General features: G+C 43.9%; 1 protein-coding gene across 4 annotated transcripts in view; it reads left to right on the top strand.

Moving 5' to 3' along the window:
* LOC134140620 (USP6 N-terminal-like protein) overlaps window positions 1–15,188 on the top strand; it is a 101,547-nt gene that overhangs the window by 26,038 nt on the left and 60,321 nt on the right. For 2 of the 4 annotated variants that reach the window (XM_062576058.1, XM_062576053.1), the window contains exon 1: window positions 3,153–3,284. The exons of the other annotated variants lie outside the window; for them this stretch is intronic. The gene's annotated coding sequence lies outside the window, so the exon portion shown is untranslated. Of the gene's footprint in view, window positions 1–3,152; window positions 3,285–15,188 lie in introns of those variants that run through there. 4 annotated transcript variants of the gene reach the window in all.

The following is a 15,188-nucleotide window of genomic DNA, read 5'->3' as shown; positions in this document are numbered from 1 at the left end:
ATATCAGCAAGAAATACTGATGTTCCGTCTTCAGAAGGCTTTATATGTAGATTAAATGTAGAAATATTCTAGCAAGTGACCTAACCATGTCACTGAAGCATGTCCTAGATAGGTTTCATCATAATTGCCTGAAAATGTCAAAGATAAAAGGTAGGAAGTTGATTTTGCTGCTCTGTGCAGCAATTCTAATTATTTCAGGTGTGTATGGCGGCTAAAACAGATTGAAGGTGAGTGTAATTCATTCCATAAGTAGTTCAGAAGTTTTAAACTCTGTCAGTTAAAATGTGATTTTAGGAAAGGTGTGTAATTGGCAATTTATTGAATACTGAGATTATTTTTGAATGAAAATGTCATTGCTCCTGTTTCTGCCACTGGCATTGGACATGCTCTTCAGATCCTGGACAAGAGACCACTAGGAGTCATGTCCTTGCAGTGATGCTTTCTGTCTCTGACTCATGACTGCAGTTCAAGGCTATGTTAAGCAACCCTTTGAGGCTGAGTTGTATCCTCTACCCCAATTAAGAATCTCTCTGAGATAAGTATTTAGAGTTAATATTGAGAGAGAATATTTGTAAAATTAGCTCAAAACCAAGGATATCAGCAATTTAATTCCCCTCCCCACCCCCCCCTAAAAAAGTGTCCTGGAACCATAGAGCTTGCTTGAGCTTTCTTCTTGAAGAGGTTTGGCATAGCAGGGATGCAGGCATGTTGTGAAAGACTTTTGCTTTCCTGGTGGAAACACTTTGTATTACATTACATTTGAGTCAAGGACTTCAGACATGTTGTGGAAAAGCCTACACGTGTGCCCGGCTCGTGTTGTCTGGAAAAAAACAGCAGTTGCTTGTTTGCGAGTGGTTAACCTGGAGAATCTTCTGAAAACCTGTTTCTAGTGCCCATGTAGGACGTTTGGGTTTGCGCTGGCACGCTCTTTTAAGAGCCTATCATTATAACCTTGCCTTAACTTGCAAATTATGTTGTCCAGGTCATGAAAGTGGTATACTAGTATAGCTAAAAGGGCTCCTACATGTTCAGGCTGACTTGCTACTTAGGATTGTCTTGGTTTTGTCATTACAAGCAGACAAGCTACAGACATATAAAGCACTTCTATGCGGCTATATTTGCAACACCACAATGTATTGGTATCCACATTTTTTTTTTTAAGAGGTAAGAAATTCACAAAATAATCCTCTCCTGTCCTTAATAAGACTGTAAAAGCTGCAAGGATGAAATCTAATAAAACACACTTGGTGTCAATGATTTAAAAGTTAGATCGGTAACACTTTCTTAGTGGCTGCACTTCAACAGTTATGCTCATGAAAACATGATTTATATATTGATGTGGTACAAGCAGCCTGCAAAATGCGTGCAATGTGAATTTTTAGCTGTGTAAAACTCTACTTGTAGATGTTATTTGTTACTGATAGCTATTAATATATCTCATGAAGAATTGTCCTAAGCATTGGACTAAACCTGAAGGGCTCAAGATACTTTGAGCTGTATTGATCTGTAAATTGGGTGGTCTACCCCTCTTTACTGGGAGAAGTAACCTTTTTGAAGACAAGTCTTTTGACTAATTCCTGTTGCGCATTTTTCTCCTTTGAAATCTAGAATTACATGTTATGAAAGTAATGATTATTATCCTGGGTTATCTGAATGATTGGTTCTGCCTTAGAAAACCACAAAGGATCTTCAAAACACATGGCTGGCCAGACTGCTTGATTCTTCTGTGTTTCTGTGTAATGGGCATTAATTCTTTAGTTGTGAGTATTGCAAAGGAGAGATTCCTTTGAGGGCTGCAAAAAAACTGATGCCTGTTGTGAAGATAAATGAATGCAAAACATCGAGAAGCAATTTCTTGGTCTGGCTTCAAAAAGAAAAGTTGACATTATTAAAAGAAAACAAAACCCAATCTGAAACATGCTCTGCACATGCAGTGAATGTTATTTTGCAAGTAAAACTGTTCTTTCTGGAGTGCAGCAGCCTGTGTGGATTCTTCAGGTTTGTCTTGAGGAGCAATGAAATTGGGCATGGTCCCTCCTGCAGCATATTTATGCTTAGATATTGCTCTCTTTGGCTGCTAATAGTGCCAGTTTAAGGCTACTTTTCTCTGCAGGAGTAAATTGTACACTTTCAGAGGAACTTGACTGCATCCTGTGATGTATAATACGCGTTCCAGGTGCAGGCTAACTAAAACGGATTGAAGGTGAGTATAATCCACGCCATAAGTAGCCCTGAAGCTTAACTCGCTCCAAAATTTGGCAGCTAATGCTTGGACCTATGCAGGTCTCCAGATGATGCTTTTTAGCTTCAAACTGATCTTTGTTATAAATGTTAGTCAGAATAGCAGTGAAATGGATACTCATGTGATACTCCAAGTTTCTGAGAGGTTTTTTCCAACCAGAAGCCCATGGGGACATCCTCTCTGCAAGAGAGATGAGGAGCTGCCAGCTTTCTTTGAGTTTAGTAAGCTTGTCCCTAAAGTGCACCCCGGCTCTGGCAGAAGAACAGATGTTGCAGGGCACGGACTCGCTCTGTATGAATCACAGGTGCATATTTTGCACCATCTGCATTTAAACACTCTGCTTGATTTGAGATATACAAAGTTACTGTATCTTTTCCCCAGAGGCTGAGCTATTCATTTACTCTGGAATTGAAACAGGGGAAAAAAACCCTACTGTTGTTAACAGATTAAAAAGGGCAGTCTGCCAGCCATTCTCATGTACAATTTACACTGCAGCTAGGAGCTGGGCTTTTTGTTAAGAGCAACTCAAATAATAATAATTAAGAAAAAAGAAAAGCAAGCAGACAGAAGTAACCCTGAACAAAACAGAAACCAAAACTAACAGAGGAAGCATCTGCTATACAGATGAACTGGTGTAGGTGAGGGAGGAAAAAAACAAGCAACCTGAGACCGCTAAAGATTTGCTTCGTATACCAAAAACCTGCTGTTTTGAGAGGGGAGAAGTGGGTGAGTTTTGCAGTCTGCACAGGAGCCTGAAAAGTGCTGCAGTAGTTCCCACTGCAGTTCTTACTGTGTAATCCTGAGCAGAAGGAAGCTGGCTAATAAGTGGCAGAAGATGCTGAACTGAGATGCAGAATGGCTGCATCTTAGCTCTTGCTTCGTTTAGGTGAATTAAAACACTCTTTTCCAGGGCAGCTTCAGTTCTGTTCTTCAGTGTAATTTCAATGAAATGAGGAGTACAGCGAGGAGGAAAGGAAGCTGGTTGCAGCACCTGCGTTTATTTTCCACCAGCATCATTGAGCGGTACAGCGCTTGTGTTGTGGTAAGGTCTCCAGCCCCTGGAGTCTCTGGGGTGTTTACCTTTATCCGTGGCTTGATAAATGCTCGGGTGGATGGGCTTGTTGGCTAGCATGTTCTGCAAGAAAGTCTGGCACAGGAGAGATGCCCTTGCCCTGCGGACCCCTTCGGTTCCTTAAGGAAGCTGAGAAGCGCACAATCAGAACTGAGAAATTACCTGGCTATGGCATTTGCAGCGACTGCTGAGAGAGGTGCTTGTTGCTGCAGCAAAGCAGTTTGTTTTTCAGTGTATCTGGACTCATGCATGACAGCCAGCTTTTAGCTGTGAAGTTTCCGTTAATGCTTTCATTAGTGCTGTTTTCGTTTGTCATCCTGGGCTAAGGATACTGCTTTACCCGTGAACGCTGAAGGAGGCGGGCTGCTTTTGCTGCTTGCTTTCCTTATTGCCAGAAGCCCTGCTGGTATGAGGTGGGAGAAGAAATTAGAGGGAATATTGGTTTAGCTGCATGCCTAAAAGTTGGATGCCAAATGCCAAGAGTGCGTATGGTGTGCCCGTGGGGTGCGCTGCTGACACAAGAGTCCAGTGAGCAGCAGAGAGGACAGACTGCTTGTATTGCCACTGCTGTCAGCTCTCGTTTCTTCACGGCTCAGAGACTGTGAATAAACAGGCCCTATTGACAGGATGTCCTGGTTTTAATGTGCTCTGTGGAGGGATTTGTCTGCCCTGAAGCACAACACGTTTCTGCGTGCGCCGCTCCAGTAGCACTCTTCACAGGAGTTGCATTGATTCAGTGCAGCTCTTCCTCCTCTGCCTTCAAACAAAACTTCAGGAGGAACTGCATTATGGTTTCGTAATGCTCTAAAGTGTTTGGATGCGTTATGTACATAGGCATGGAAAAGGAGGGTATCTTCTGTATGTCGGCTGGGAAAGGAGACTGTTTTTGTGCATGTGTGGGAAGGCAGTGCTATGTTCCCCGAGCAAGTGTGTGTATGGGGAGGAGTGAAGGGAGGGAAGGTGCTGGTCTGCTAGCCAGGTGTGCTGAAAGCACCTTGTTTACTGAGACAACAAGTGTTGCAACAGCAAAAGGTTTCATGCCCTTTGAACCAGGACCTGGTGGCTAATGCCACATTGTTTATTTTCACCTCTCTGTGGAGCTTGCTGGTGAAAGCAATTGTGATCATCACTTTGATTTCTGCTGTTTGTAATGCCTGCACTTGTCAGGTCAGATTTTCTTTCTTTTCTTTTAATTAATTAGTGAGAGCATCCATATTTTTCTGTCATAACATTTTAATGACTTAGTTGATGTACCTCCAAGGCACTTTTGTGTGGCTTGGAGGCTACATAGATTGATTGACCCTTCTTAGGAAGCCTTGGCTTCTTGTGTTCGAGGGTACAGAGGTGAGCGCCTGGCTGCTTGAGCGCTCGCGAGTGCTTGAAGCAGCTGCTGGGAGCAGGAAGCGTGTGACGAGCGCTGAGAAACAGGAAGGTTTGGTCACCAAAGTGGAAGGTAGCTGCAGCAATGCGTAAAGGCTTCCTCTTGCTCACATGCAGCTTCTGACCGCGGGGCAGAAGGCTGGCAAGGTGCCTTGGCAAAGCAGCCAAGGTTTGGAGGACAAAGCAAAGAAGGGACTGCCTCCTGGAATAAAGTTTTATTGTTAGGTTGTTTTGGATGGTTGATTGCCGTATGTAGAAGCATCTTTGATCTCTGCTCTGTGTTACTGGTGTCACATCTACTCCTGGTTCGTGGAAGCCAGAGATATCCTCCGTGTGAGCCAGTAACCTGTTTCTGAGACTTTATTGCATATAGGCATCTTCTGACAGAGCAAGGTTAACTTAGTGTTCATCAACTTCCTCCTTGCCATGAACATTAATGTTAACAAGAAAAGTTTTGTATTGAATGAAAAACTCAGCCAAAGCCGCCCTGGGGTGGTTTGACAGGCTTGCTTGTGCCTGGTTTCATCTCTAGACGCTTGCTTTGGAGTCAAGATCTTGGCATTTAAGCTGCCAGAGGTCACAGGAAAAAAGGAAAGTGGCTTAAGCGCTGTTCAGCAGTGTGACACATGGCTTTTTTTCTTTTCTTTTTTTTTTTTTTTGGTATGTGTAGTGTTTTTTACAGTCTTCCAGCATCATCTACTGATGAATGGTTTTGGTAAGTGCTTATTGTGGGAAGCTGTAGTGTAGAGAGGCTATCTTGGCCTATCTTAAGCTCATCCTAATTGGTGGCATAAGAGTTGCATAAGCACAGTCTGCTTGCTGCAGTTTCTCAAGATCACAGAGGTCGATGTGGTGCCGATGTCTAGGCAAATGGAGATGCCTCTTGCCCTCACAGATTTCCTTTGAAGCTGGTGGCTTGTAGATCCTGAGGACTGTTGCCTTTCGTAACAGGCAGTTGGTGAGAAGGGTGGTTGTGGACACTGGATGAATTCTGTGCAGCTCATTTGGGAAGTCAGTCCTGGAGTTGGAGCTGCCTTTGGGTTGATGAAAGAGAATTGGGCTTCTCATCCATGTGAACAGTTGCGGTTTCAGTTTCAGGATGACACACTATGGAGAAGACAGCGCAGGCTGTATCTCACTGCTTAGGGCTGCGGGCCAGGGCAAACAGTGTTCCCTGTGAATCCGCTGCCCACGAAGGAGCAGGTTGCTGTTGAACTCTACAAGGACAGTGAGAAGCATCCATGATTGCTGTTTGGTCGGCTCATATTGCAAAGCCCTGCAGGGAAAAATCTCATAATGTGCGAGGGCACAGGGCTCAAATATTGGGGCCCAAACCACTCTCAGCATTGGCTGTAATGCCAAGACATGATAACTAAAGAGGGTAAGACCTGGCACATGGGCTGCAGCAAGAGTCTGTCTCAGCCAGTGTCCTATCTGGTGACAACCCAGCTTGGATCCTTAGGGAAGGAGAGAATGAGTTACTGGTTTTAGTACCTACAGATAGTCCTGTTTGCCCTGCTACTTTTCAGATGCTTTCTGTAGCTTGTTCTTAGTAGCAGAACATGCTACAGTTCAGTTCTGTATCACGGAAGAAGCATTTCCTCCTTTTGTTAGATTTTTTTTTTTTTTAATATGCTGCCTGATGGTCTTTCACTGTGAATAATCGTTCTCCATTCCAGACATACTTTGCATGAAACCAGTGGCTCCTGCAGGCTGTTTAGTTTCTTCTACAGTGCATAGATACCATTTTTGTGATGCCCACAACTTAATATTTCATGACGATATGTTGTGTGCCTTGACTTTGCTGCTCTGGAGTGTGCTTGTAGGCCAACACTTTGTGGAGTTGAAGAATGTGAAGAGGGTTGAGACAGATCTAACCAGAGAGAAAATGGGATGATAGCAGTCTTGGTTGAAAAAGCACCCTGTGCTTCATTGCTTTGACTTCGTTGGTGGAGATGATGTTGAATGTGTATTGTGGAAGAGGAGTTTGGAAACATGCCCGTGTGACCCTGTATCTGTTACCTAGCAGCTGTTTTTGTTGCACTTTATTCTCTTTGCATTTATTGCATTTATTTTCTTGTTGGTAGTTTGCCAGTCTCTGTGCATTCTGTAGTTGGGCATCCTTTGTACTGACTGTCTTTCCAGCTAAAAGTGAAGTGAGAATGATGCTTGCTAACAGCATGATCTCACTGGTTCCTCAACAGGCAGGCAGGAGTAGGAAGCTCTCTCCATTTAAAGTACTGAAAAATGCAAAGGAACTTATTTCAGTTTTCCAAATGCTGAAATAATAAAATAGCAGCCATATTTCCTCAAATTGCCAAAATTGCCATCCAAATCAAATGCATGCAAAGCCCAAATCACATCTTCAGTGCAAGAACACTACTAGTTATGATGGCTTGACAGAAATAATACTACACCTAGTACTACACCACTGTTGGCCTTTGGATGGGGGAAGTAAGCCTGAAGAGTGATCATGCTATATAATAAATATGCATGTTCCTGGCAGCTTTGTTTACTCTGTTGTATGGTCACGAGAGTGCTGTGTTGTGTGGGGGCTTTTTTTCTGGTCTTTCTTTAGCTCTGGATTTCTTTACATGCCTGTGAATCTCTCTATGTGTATGGTTGTATTACTTAGTATATTGACTTCAGAGGTAAAGGAAAGGCTGTGCCCATTCTTGTGAATGATGAGAGATCTTGCTTGAGGTTACTGATTAAGTGAGTAGGCTAGAACTTAAGCCTACAGATTTCTATTTTTAAGACAAGCCTTGCATTTTCTCTGTGCTGATGGATGTTGAAAGGATTTGAGATCCAGTAGCATCAGAGAAGAAACTGAGTGACTGATTTTGGCAAAGCCCTTCCCATGCATTTTGTTGTCTTTCCAATGATATTTCTTTAAAACTGTCCCCCTTTCCCTCCTTTTGGGGGCTGATGTTAAATCAGCTACCTTACAGGTGCTTGGGGATGGTGCCAGGTGCTACAGAAATGCTGAAAATTTGCTCTGATGTAATATATAAGTGCCTTCAGTTGAAGCTAAGAATATTTAAGTGATTGAGAAGATCCATAGTTATATCCACATACAAGATCTACAGTCAACAGTGCTGTGAGGAGGAGCCCTTATCTGTGACTAAGGCTCCTAAATGGTAGGATGATTAAATTAATCGCTTATGCGTCTAAGTAGAGGAAATAGCTGCCTGCCTGGCTGTGAGGGCGAGGTGGGACTTTTCCTCTAGTCTTGCTTTGCGGGTAGTTGTGCAGTACCCGTCACAGAAGACCTATGTGCACCACTTCACTGTGTGAAACGGTGAACGTGACCAACCGTTAGAAAAGGGTGACAAATGATTTTGAGCCATTGAGTTGTCACTGAGGGATGCAAGTGCTGGGGGCGGGGTGGCAGAGATGTCTGTGTGTGTAGTGAGTGCTGGTGTTTCTGTCTAGCAAAGTTGACTGGCATTTTGGGCAATGGGGCAAGTTAGCCTTTTTGTATTCCTTGTGGTTTTCTGCTGGTCTCTTGCAAAGTTCAAAGCCTATCCTGTTTTTGAAATAAAATTTGTAGCTTGTTTTTGTAGGGCACACTGCTAGTTTTATGCAGGGCCGTTTGTGACATCTATTTCAACAAGAGAGTAGAGGTGATCTGTGTGTACAGCAGCCAGATCTGTATTTATGACCCATGTCAAAGAATCATGTTTTTTTTTTTCTTTCCACTAATGGAAAAATGCAGATGGTAGTTAAAAAGCTAAATTGGTATGTTAACACTGAGTTTTCTATGAAGTTCTTTCTGTTTGTGCATGCCGAATTTGTTCTTTATCTGAGACCAGAATGTGGCTGAAGTGACTTCAGCAATAGCAGCAGCAAAACCAGGCTGCTGTTATCTGCTCTTTGGGTTCTCTGAATAGCACCAGCTAAAGAGCTACACTTGCAGGGTTATATTTGTGCCAGTTAAGAGGCATGTTCTCCAGTAATACAATACTTCTCTTATCCTTACAAATACTTTGTTTTTTCTGGCAGGGTCAGTGATCTTTCAGACGTGGGACAGCAAGCTTTTGCAAAAAGATGGGTAGCCACTATTGAGCAACTTGTTGAGTGATGTAGTGATGGGGCATGCAGGAGCAGTTGAAAAGTCCTGCATAGGACTATAGGTTAGTAACATCTTCTGTCTTGTCTGCTTGGTCAGCAAATTGCTTTCTGTCTTGGTTTGCTGTGATCCATCCTCCATTATCCATCCTTCTCCCCTGCCATCTGGATTCAGTGATGCAGCATGCTTTGGGTGTGAATTCCATGCTTCAATAAAGCCGAAGTAGGATGTTACAACATGACTCCTCACAAACAAGCAGTTTCTGTGAGTAAGACTGTTGAACCACAAATCGCTGGGGGCTGCATGTGTGGTCCTGGGAAGGGCCACGACATGTTGTTTGCTGCTGGAGGTAGGGGAATAGGTTGAGTGGCCCTTGGTTCAATACTAGTTCCCTCTATTAGAAGCAGTGCTAAAACTTGTGGGAATTCAAGTTTTGAGTCTTTATTTCAAGCAGCTTTCTTTGGTCTTTCATGTTCTTGAAGAACCATGAGGCAGCGCAGAACCAGAAATTTGCGTCTCAGGTTGTGTTCTGCCATGGGCATGTCCCCCTTCTGGATGGAGAAGGGGAGAATGGACCAAAGATGACAAATGTTACACATTAAGTAAGATGACTAACTAGTGGGCAATTAGGAGTTAATGCTCCAAATGGCATGGTTGTGAGCTTGCCTTCTGTGGGGCTATTGGTGTGGCCACGTGCCTTTTCCACTGCAAGTTGCCATGTGGCAGAGTGTGGCTTTGCAAAGCAGAGTCAAATGCTGTTGAAGGGCTTTCTCCTCATCTTCTGCCTTCCTCTTGGAGAAGAGCCTGCCAAGTGCCTACCTCTTGCAGCTCTGAAATCAGGGCCGCTCTGCGTGGAGCTTGGTATCCCCCAAGGCACAAATTTGTCTTGTGATTTTGGAGTGGCAGTGCTTCCAGGGTTATTCTGAGCCAACCCTGAGGTTTTGATTTAAAAAAATAAAATAAATTTAATGAGGAAAAATGAAACGAGAGCTGTAGATACTTGTGAAGCTCTTCAGCAGCGGCTTGTGTTTTGACTGGAGGCTGAGCCTCTCGTTAGCTCAGGAGAGCAGGAAGCCTTGTGCAGGTTGGGAACTAGTTAGCATCAGCAGTTGTGTTGAGCATGTTTTATATCCTCTTGCCAGAGTGTCTGTCAATGCCTGTGTTTACAAACAGACTATCTCATTAGTTAGGGCAAGCAGATAATGTGGCAGGGGGCCCAGGTTTGGGTAAGCTTTTGGGCAGCTTGCTTGAAGGAGGAGGCAGTTGCTGAAGCATTCACAAACTTGACTGTGAGCAATGAGCAAACTCTTCCTGGCTTCCAGGCAGAGGAGGAGCTGCCTTGCTCATTCCCAAGGAGGTGGCAAAAAAAAAAAGCTTTGGGAACGCACTGCTTCCTGTCATGCTCCTGTGCATTAACTCTCAGCACATCTCTGCAGTTTTTATGAGGATCAGCCTTGCCAGCTACTGGCAGACAATGAGTTGGATATTCCCATAATAAATTTCTTCCTTCAAAGTCATAAGAGAGATCTGCCAGACTGCTTTCAGGGAGGGTAGTTCTTCTGTTTTTTCTCCCATAAGTTACATGAAAAGGAAAATGTTTTGTTGGTACTTATTTGAGACTGAATGAGTGTCATTAAAAAAAAATGGTTTTTGATATCCAGTAATTTGCAACATGCAATGTTGCAATGGCAATACAGATGTCTCGTGCAAACTCCTTTGTTAGGTTAGCTCTTTTTTTCTTTTCATGCTTATATAAAGAAGTATAAGACCCTTTGTAATGTTATTCCCATATATTTAGAAGTAAGAGCACAAAGGTTAAGCCTTTAAACACCTTCAGTCTTCCCCTTTCTCGCAAGATTGAGAGGAAGGGTCCTGGTGCCTTGTTTAACTGGATTTGCCTAGCATGAACTCAGCTGATGCTTCTGCCAGACCCTACAAGCCTGTAAAATGGGGTATGTTATCTCCAAAAGTGCATCATCTTTCATCACTCAGTATAATGAATGGGGAACACCTATTTTGAGATGTTTTTGTCTGACAATAGTTTATTAACTTACCCTGAATTCTTTGTGATTGGGGATGTTATCTTAAGTTTTTATGATTAATACTGAGGAGTCACTGTGGTATTTTGCTTGAACTTGTGTCTGCTTTTGCACTTCAAAGAGTGCAGCTCCATTTTGTATAAACAGAGCTTTTACAAAAGTAATCATAGTTACTCTGACAGGCTCTTGTGGAGCCAACAGTAGGCTGCAGGAATTTCCCCAAATTGTTGTCTTGTTTTCCTTTTCAAGCTTTCTCCTGTTTTTCTCCTGCTTAGAAGTAACGCTGTGGATGGCGGCAGGAGCAGAGAGAAGTCAGCAATTTCAGAGTTAACTTATCAGTTTGTCCTTGGTTCACCCCTCTTACTTATCTTTCCACAGCAATCTTGAGAGATGACATTGTTAGCCAGAAGAAATATATTTCCTTTTAAGTGGAAAAAAAAACAGAATTGAGAGTTGCCTTGGTCAAGTACAAAGAATTCAGATGCTCTGCTCTTATCTGCTCTATCTGAGCTGTGCCCTGCTTTAATGCTCGACTGAAAGTTGGATGGAGTAGTGATATAATGGAAACTTTGGTGTGACTAAACCTCGCATCCACTATTCCCACAGGAAATCCGGGCAATGCCTTTGACTCGCACCAGCAAACAGTTGTCGTTGTGGATATTGGACTACAACGGCACAAACATATCAGAGCGCTTGCAGCCACCGTGTGTTTTGGGACATAGATTTATGCAATGGCCTTTCTGGCATAGTTTATCTGTTGCCTAATGCTCTGTGGTTGCTGGAAGCTGGCAGTGTTTAGGGGATGTCCGAGTTTAGCAGAAGGGTTCTCATTTCATCCGACAGCGTGAGAAACCAGCTAACTATTTTGTGCCTCGATTCCTCCCTTTAAGAATGCATTCTTTAAATTGAGATATTAAACTACCTATCTTCATATCTCTATGGCATAAACTGTCATAGATGTACTGTTGACAATAGCATATTGAGAGCTGGCAAAAGCAGGCTGCTGACTACTTTGAAATGAATCAAAGACTGCCTTGTTTAAATGGAAGTGTGTCCCAATTCCTCGGCACCAGTGCCACATTATTCCCTGTTGAATCTGGTGCAGTTCCATACAGGCAGGCAGAATATCTTTTTGTGCGTCATTTGTGGAATAGCCTACTTAACAGGATAGGACATGGCTTAAGTTTTCTATCATAGAATCAGTAAGGTTGGAAGGAGCCTCTGGAGATCATCTAGTCCAACCTCCCTGCTCAGCAGGGTCACCTAGAGCATGTTAGACAGGGCTACATCTAGGCGGGCCTTGAATATCTCCAGAGAAGGAGACTCCACAACCTCTCTGGGCAACCTGTTCCAGTGCTCTGTCACTCTCACAGGGAAGAAATTCACCCTCACGTTCAGGCGGAACTTCCTGTGCTTCAATTTCTGCCCATTGCCTCTTGTCCTGTCACTTGGCACCACTGAAAAGAGTTTGTCCCTGTCCCCCTGACATCCTCCCCTCAGATACTTGTACACATTGATAAGATCCCCCTCAGTCTTCTCTTCCCCAGGCTGAAGAGGCCCAGCTCTCGCAGTCGTTCCTCATAGGGCAGGTACTCCAGCCCTCTGATCATCATTGTAGCCCTGTGCTGGACTCTCTCCAGTAGTTCCATGTCTCTCTTGTACTGGGGAGCCCAGAACTGGACACAGGACTCAGGATGAGGCCTCCCCAGGGCTGAGTAGAGGGGCAGGATCACCTCCCTCGACCTGCTGGCAACACTCTTCCCAATGCAGCCCAGGAGACCATTGGCCTTCCTGGCCACAAGGGCACCTTGCTGGCTCATGGTCAACTTGTCATCCACCATCACTCCCAGGTCCTTCTCTGCAGAGCTGCTCTCCAGCAGGTCAGCCCCCAGCCTGTACTGGGGCCTAGGGTTATTTCTCCCTAGGTGCAGGACCCTGCACTTGCCCTTGTTGAACCTCAGGAGGTTCCTCTCTGCCCAGCTCTCCAGCCTGTCCAGGTCTATGCTGCTCTATTTTTTGCAGGAAATTTTTGCAGTTATTAAGGTTAAAAGCTTCTATTTGTAAAAACTTAAATCTTGGAACGTGACTCCCTAATAACATGTGGTGGGTTTTGGAAAGAAGTTAGTCCCTTAAAATTACCTATAAGGGATGCTACAACCATTAAGTCATGTTTAAGTTCTTTTTCTTTGTGCAAATTGTACATGAGGTTGTTTGAAAGCTGAGCTACTACTGTTTATTTTCTTAAAAAAAATAATAATAATGGACCATTCATCTTAGGCAAATGTCCCTTTTTTAAGAGGCCTCTTCAGTTTTTCAGTTATGGCCTTTTTTTGAGTGGGAGCCACTCTGTTCCTTCCATCTAATTTCTGTGCTCATGCATCTTGTTTCCATTTCAGAAAGGAGGGCACAGGTGCAGCTGACAAACTTCCAAACCCAGCGGTACAGAAAAGCGTCAAAAGTTCTGGGGCAGTAAAAATGAGCAAGAAAAAACCCTCCAAAACTCCTTAAACATCATCTGCCTTGTAAAGGCCCCGTAATAACTTGGTGCTATTGGAACTGAATAATCTTTTAATAACCAAAAAGAAATGGAGAGTTTCTGTAAAGAGCACTGAATAATTTTCAAAGCAAATTAGATGGTTTACCCATCTGATGTTGCCACTGTGGTGTCAAACCCTATGACTTAAAATGGGGCATTTGAGTGTTCCTGAACTGCAGGACCTGTAAGAGTTCTCTGTCTCCATATTCTGTGGTGGTGGCGCTGGTGGTGGTATTGGCATTTCTCACGCTGTTGATGCAAGGTGACACCCGGTAGTCAGAGTCGATGCTTGCCTAGTGTTTGCCCAGTCTGTAGTGTCTTGTGAGGGGTGCCCAAATACAGCTGTCATGGTTGAACTAAGTTTGAATTAGGCAGTATTTTCCTATGACTGTGTTAAGTTTCTGAAGAGTGATTTTTCCTTCCTCTCTGCCCCTCTTCAGTCTTCTGAAAGCCTATTGAGAGAAAAGGGGGATGACTTTCTTCAAGAGCAGCTGAATACCATGCCCTGGTTGCCATGGTTTTTAAATGAGGTGCTTCAGAGGATGTACAAAAGCATCTTTAGCACTTGCAGTACAAGGAGAATGAAAGGACACAGATTATGTCAGCACTGCAATGAATGTCATCCGTTTATTGTTGGGGGGGTGACCCCATTTGGATAGTATTTACGGAGTGGGAGGAGAGACTGGACCTGTTTCAGCTGACTTTTGAGCCTAAAATGTACTTCCAGCCTTTGCCTAGTGATTGCATTGGCTGCGACTGGGTAAGCAGGACTGTGGGGAGGGTGTTCCCCTGTGTGTCGGTGCCGTGACGTGTCCTGTCTTGGCTGGACGCACGCTGCCAAAAGGGTTGATTCACGCTTCATTTCTCCGTGCTGTATTGTACTGCACGGGGGGGAGAAAATTAATTGTCGGAGGGAACCTGCCTGCTGAGTTTGTAATTGGAAAGCTTTTTAATCTCCAGAGAGTATATAATTTGCAGACCAGTTGCAGTTAAGCAAATCTGGCTGCTGAAGCGTTTGAATTCGGTGAGTCTGAGCTGGGCACATTCAGCAACAGGCAGGATAAAAAAAAAAAAAAAATCTGTCCTCACAGTGGCCACTGTAATCCATCTGTTGGCAGTCTCCGGCATGTGCACACAGTATTTAGTAATTAATTAGAGGCCATTGCTTCCGGCACTAGAGCCGCTTGGGTGAGGAGGCCGTCGTCATGCCAAGAGCGAGCCACCTTGTGAGCTGAAGGCTGCGACCCTGTAAGGGAGCGATGAAGGTAACAGCTTGTTAAGGCTGCGTGCAGTGGGGTAGCTCTCTGTGGTTTTCTTTTCCCTCCCTAAAAGATGACAGGCAGTTTGTTTTTAAGCATCACCTGCATCGTGTTTTCCTGCCCCCTTCTCTGCTTGTAGCCAAGATTATGATGAAGAACTTCCTTTTCATCTTAAAGGATTTTGTGTTGCTGCCTCTGTACGCCATCTGTATCTTCTGCTGGAAGGCTCTTATCCGCCTGTATAAACAATTTTGGTTCTGTTGCGAGTAATGCACTGTTTGTAGATCCTGGAAAGGAGGCAATTTCTTGGATTTTTTTTTTATAGGTTTCCTGAGTCAGCAGAACAGTTTCCTTTCCAGAAAAAAGGAGGCTCGGGATCATCTGTCTTTCTCTCTCTTTCCTTGCCTAACATGTCTTGAATGCACTGCCACTCGCTATGAAATCTGGACCCCTGAGGCAGTAAAGGCATCGTTTCATGAAACAGGGTATACGGGTTTAATAAATTTGGCATGCTGAAGGGTTGTGTCCTCCCTTCCTCTTTGTATCTGTAACTTACCTTGGGCGGGTTCTTGATCGCAACTTTAAAGG

The sequence above is a fragment of the Rhea pennata genome, chromosome 5 (assembly GCF_028389875.1).
Source record: "Rhea pennata isolate bPtePen1 chromosome 5, bPtePen1.pri, whole genome shotgun sequence".
Classification (NCBI taxonomy): Eukaryota; Metazoa; Chordata; class Aves; order Rheiformes; family Rheidae; genus Rhea; species Rhea pennata.
This window is presented reverse-complemented; position numbering and strand designations above follow the sequence as displayed.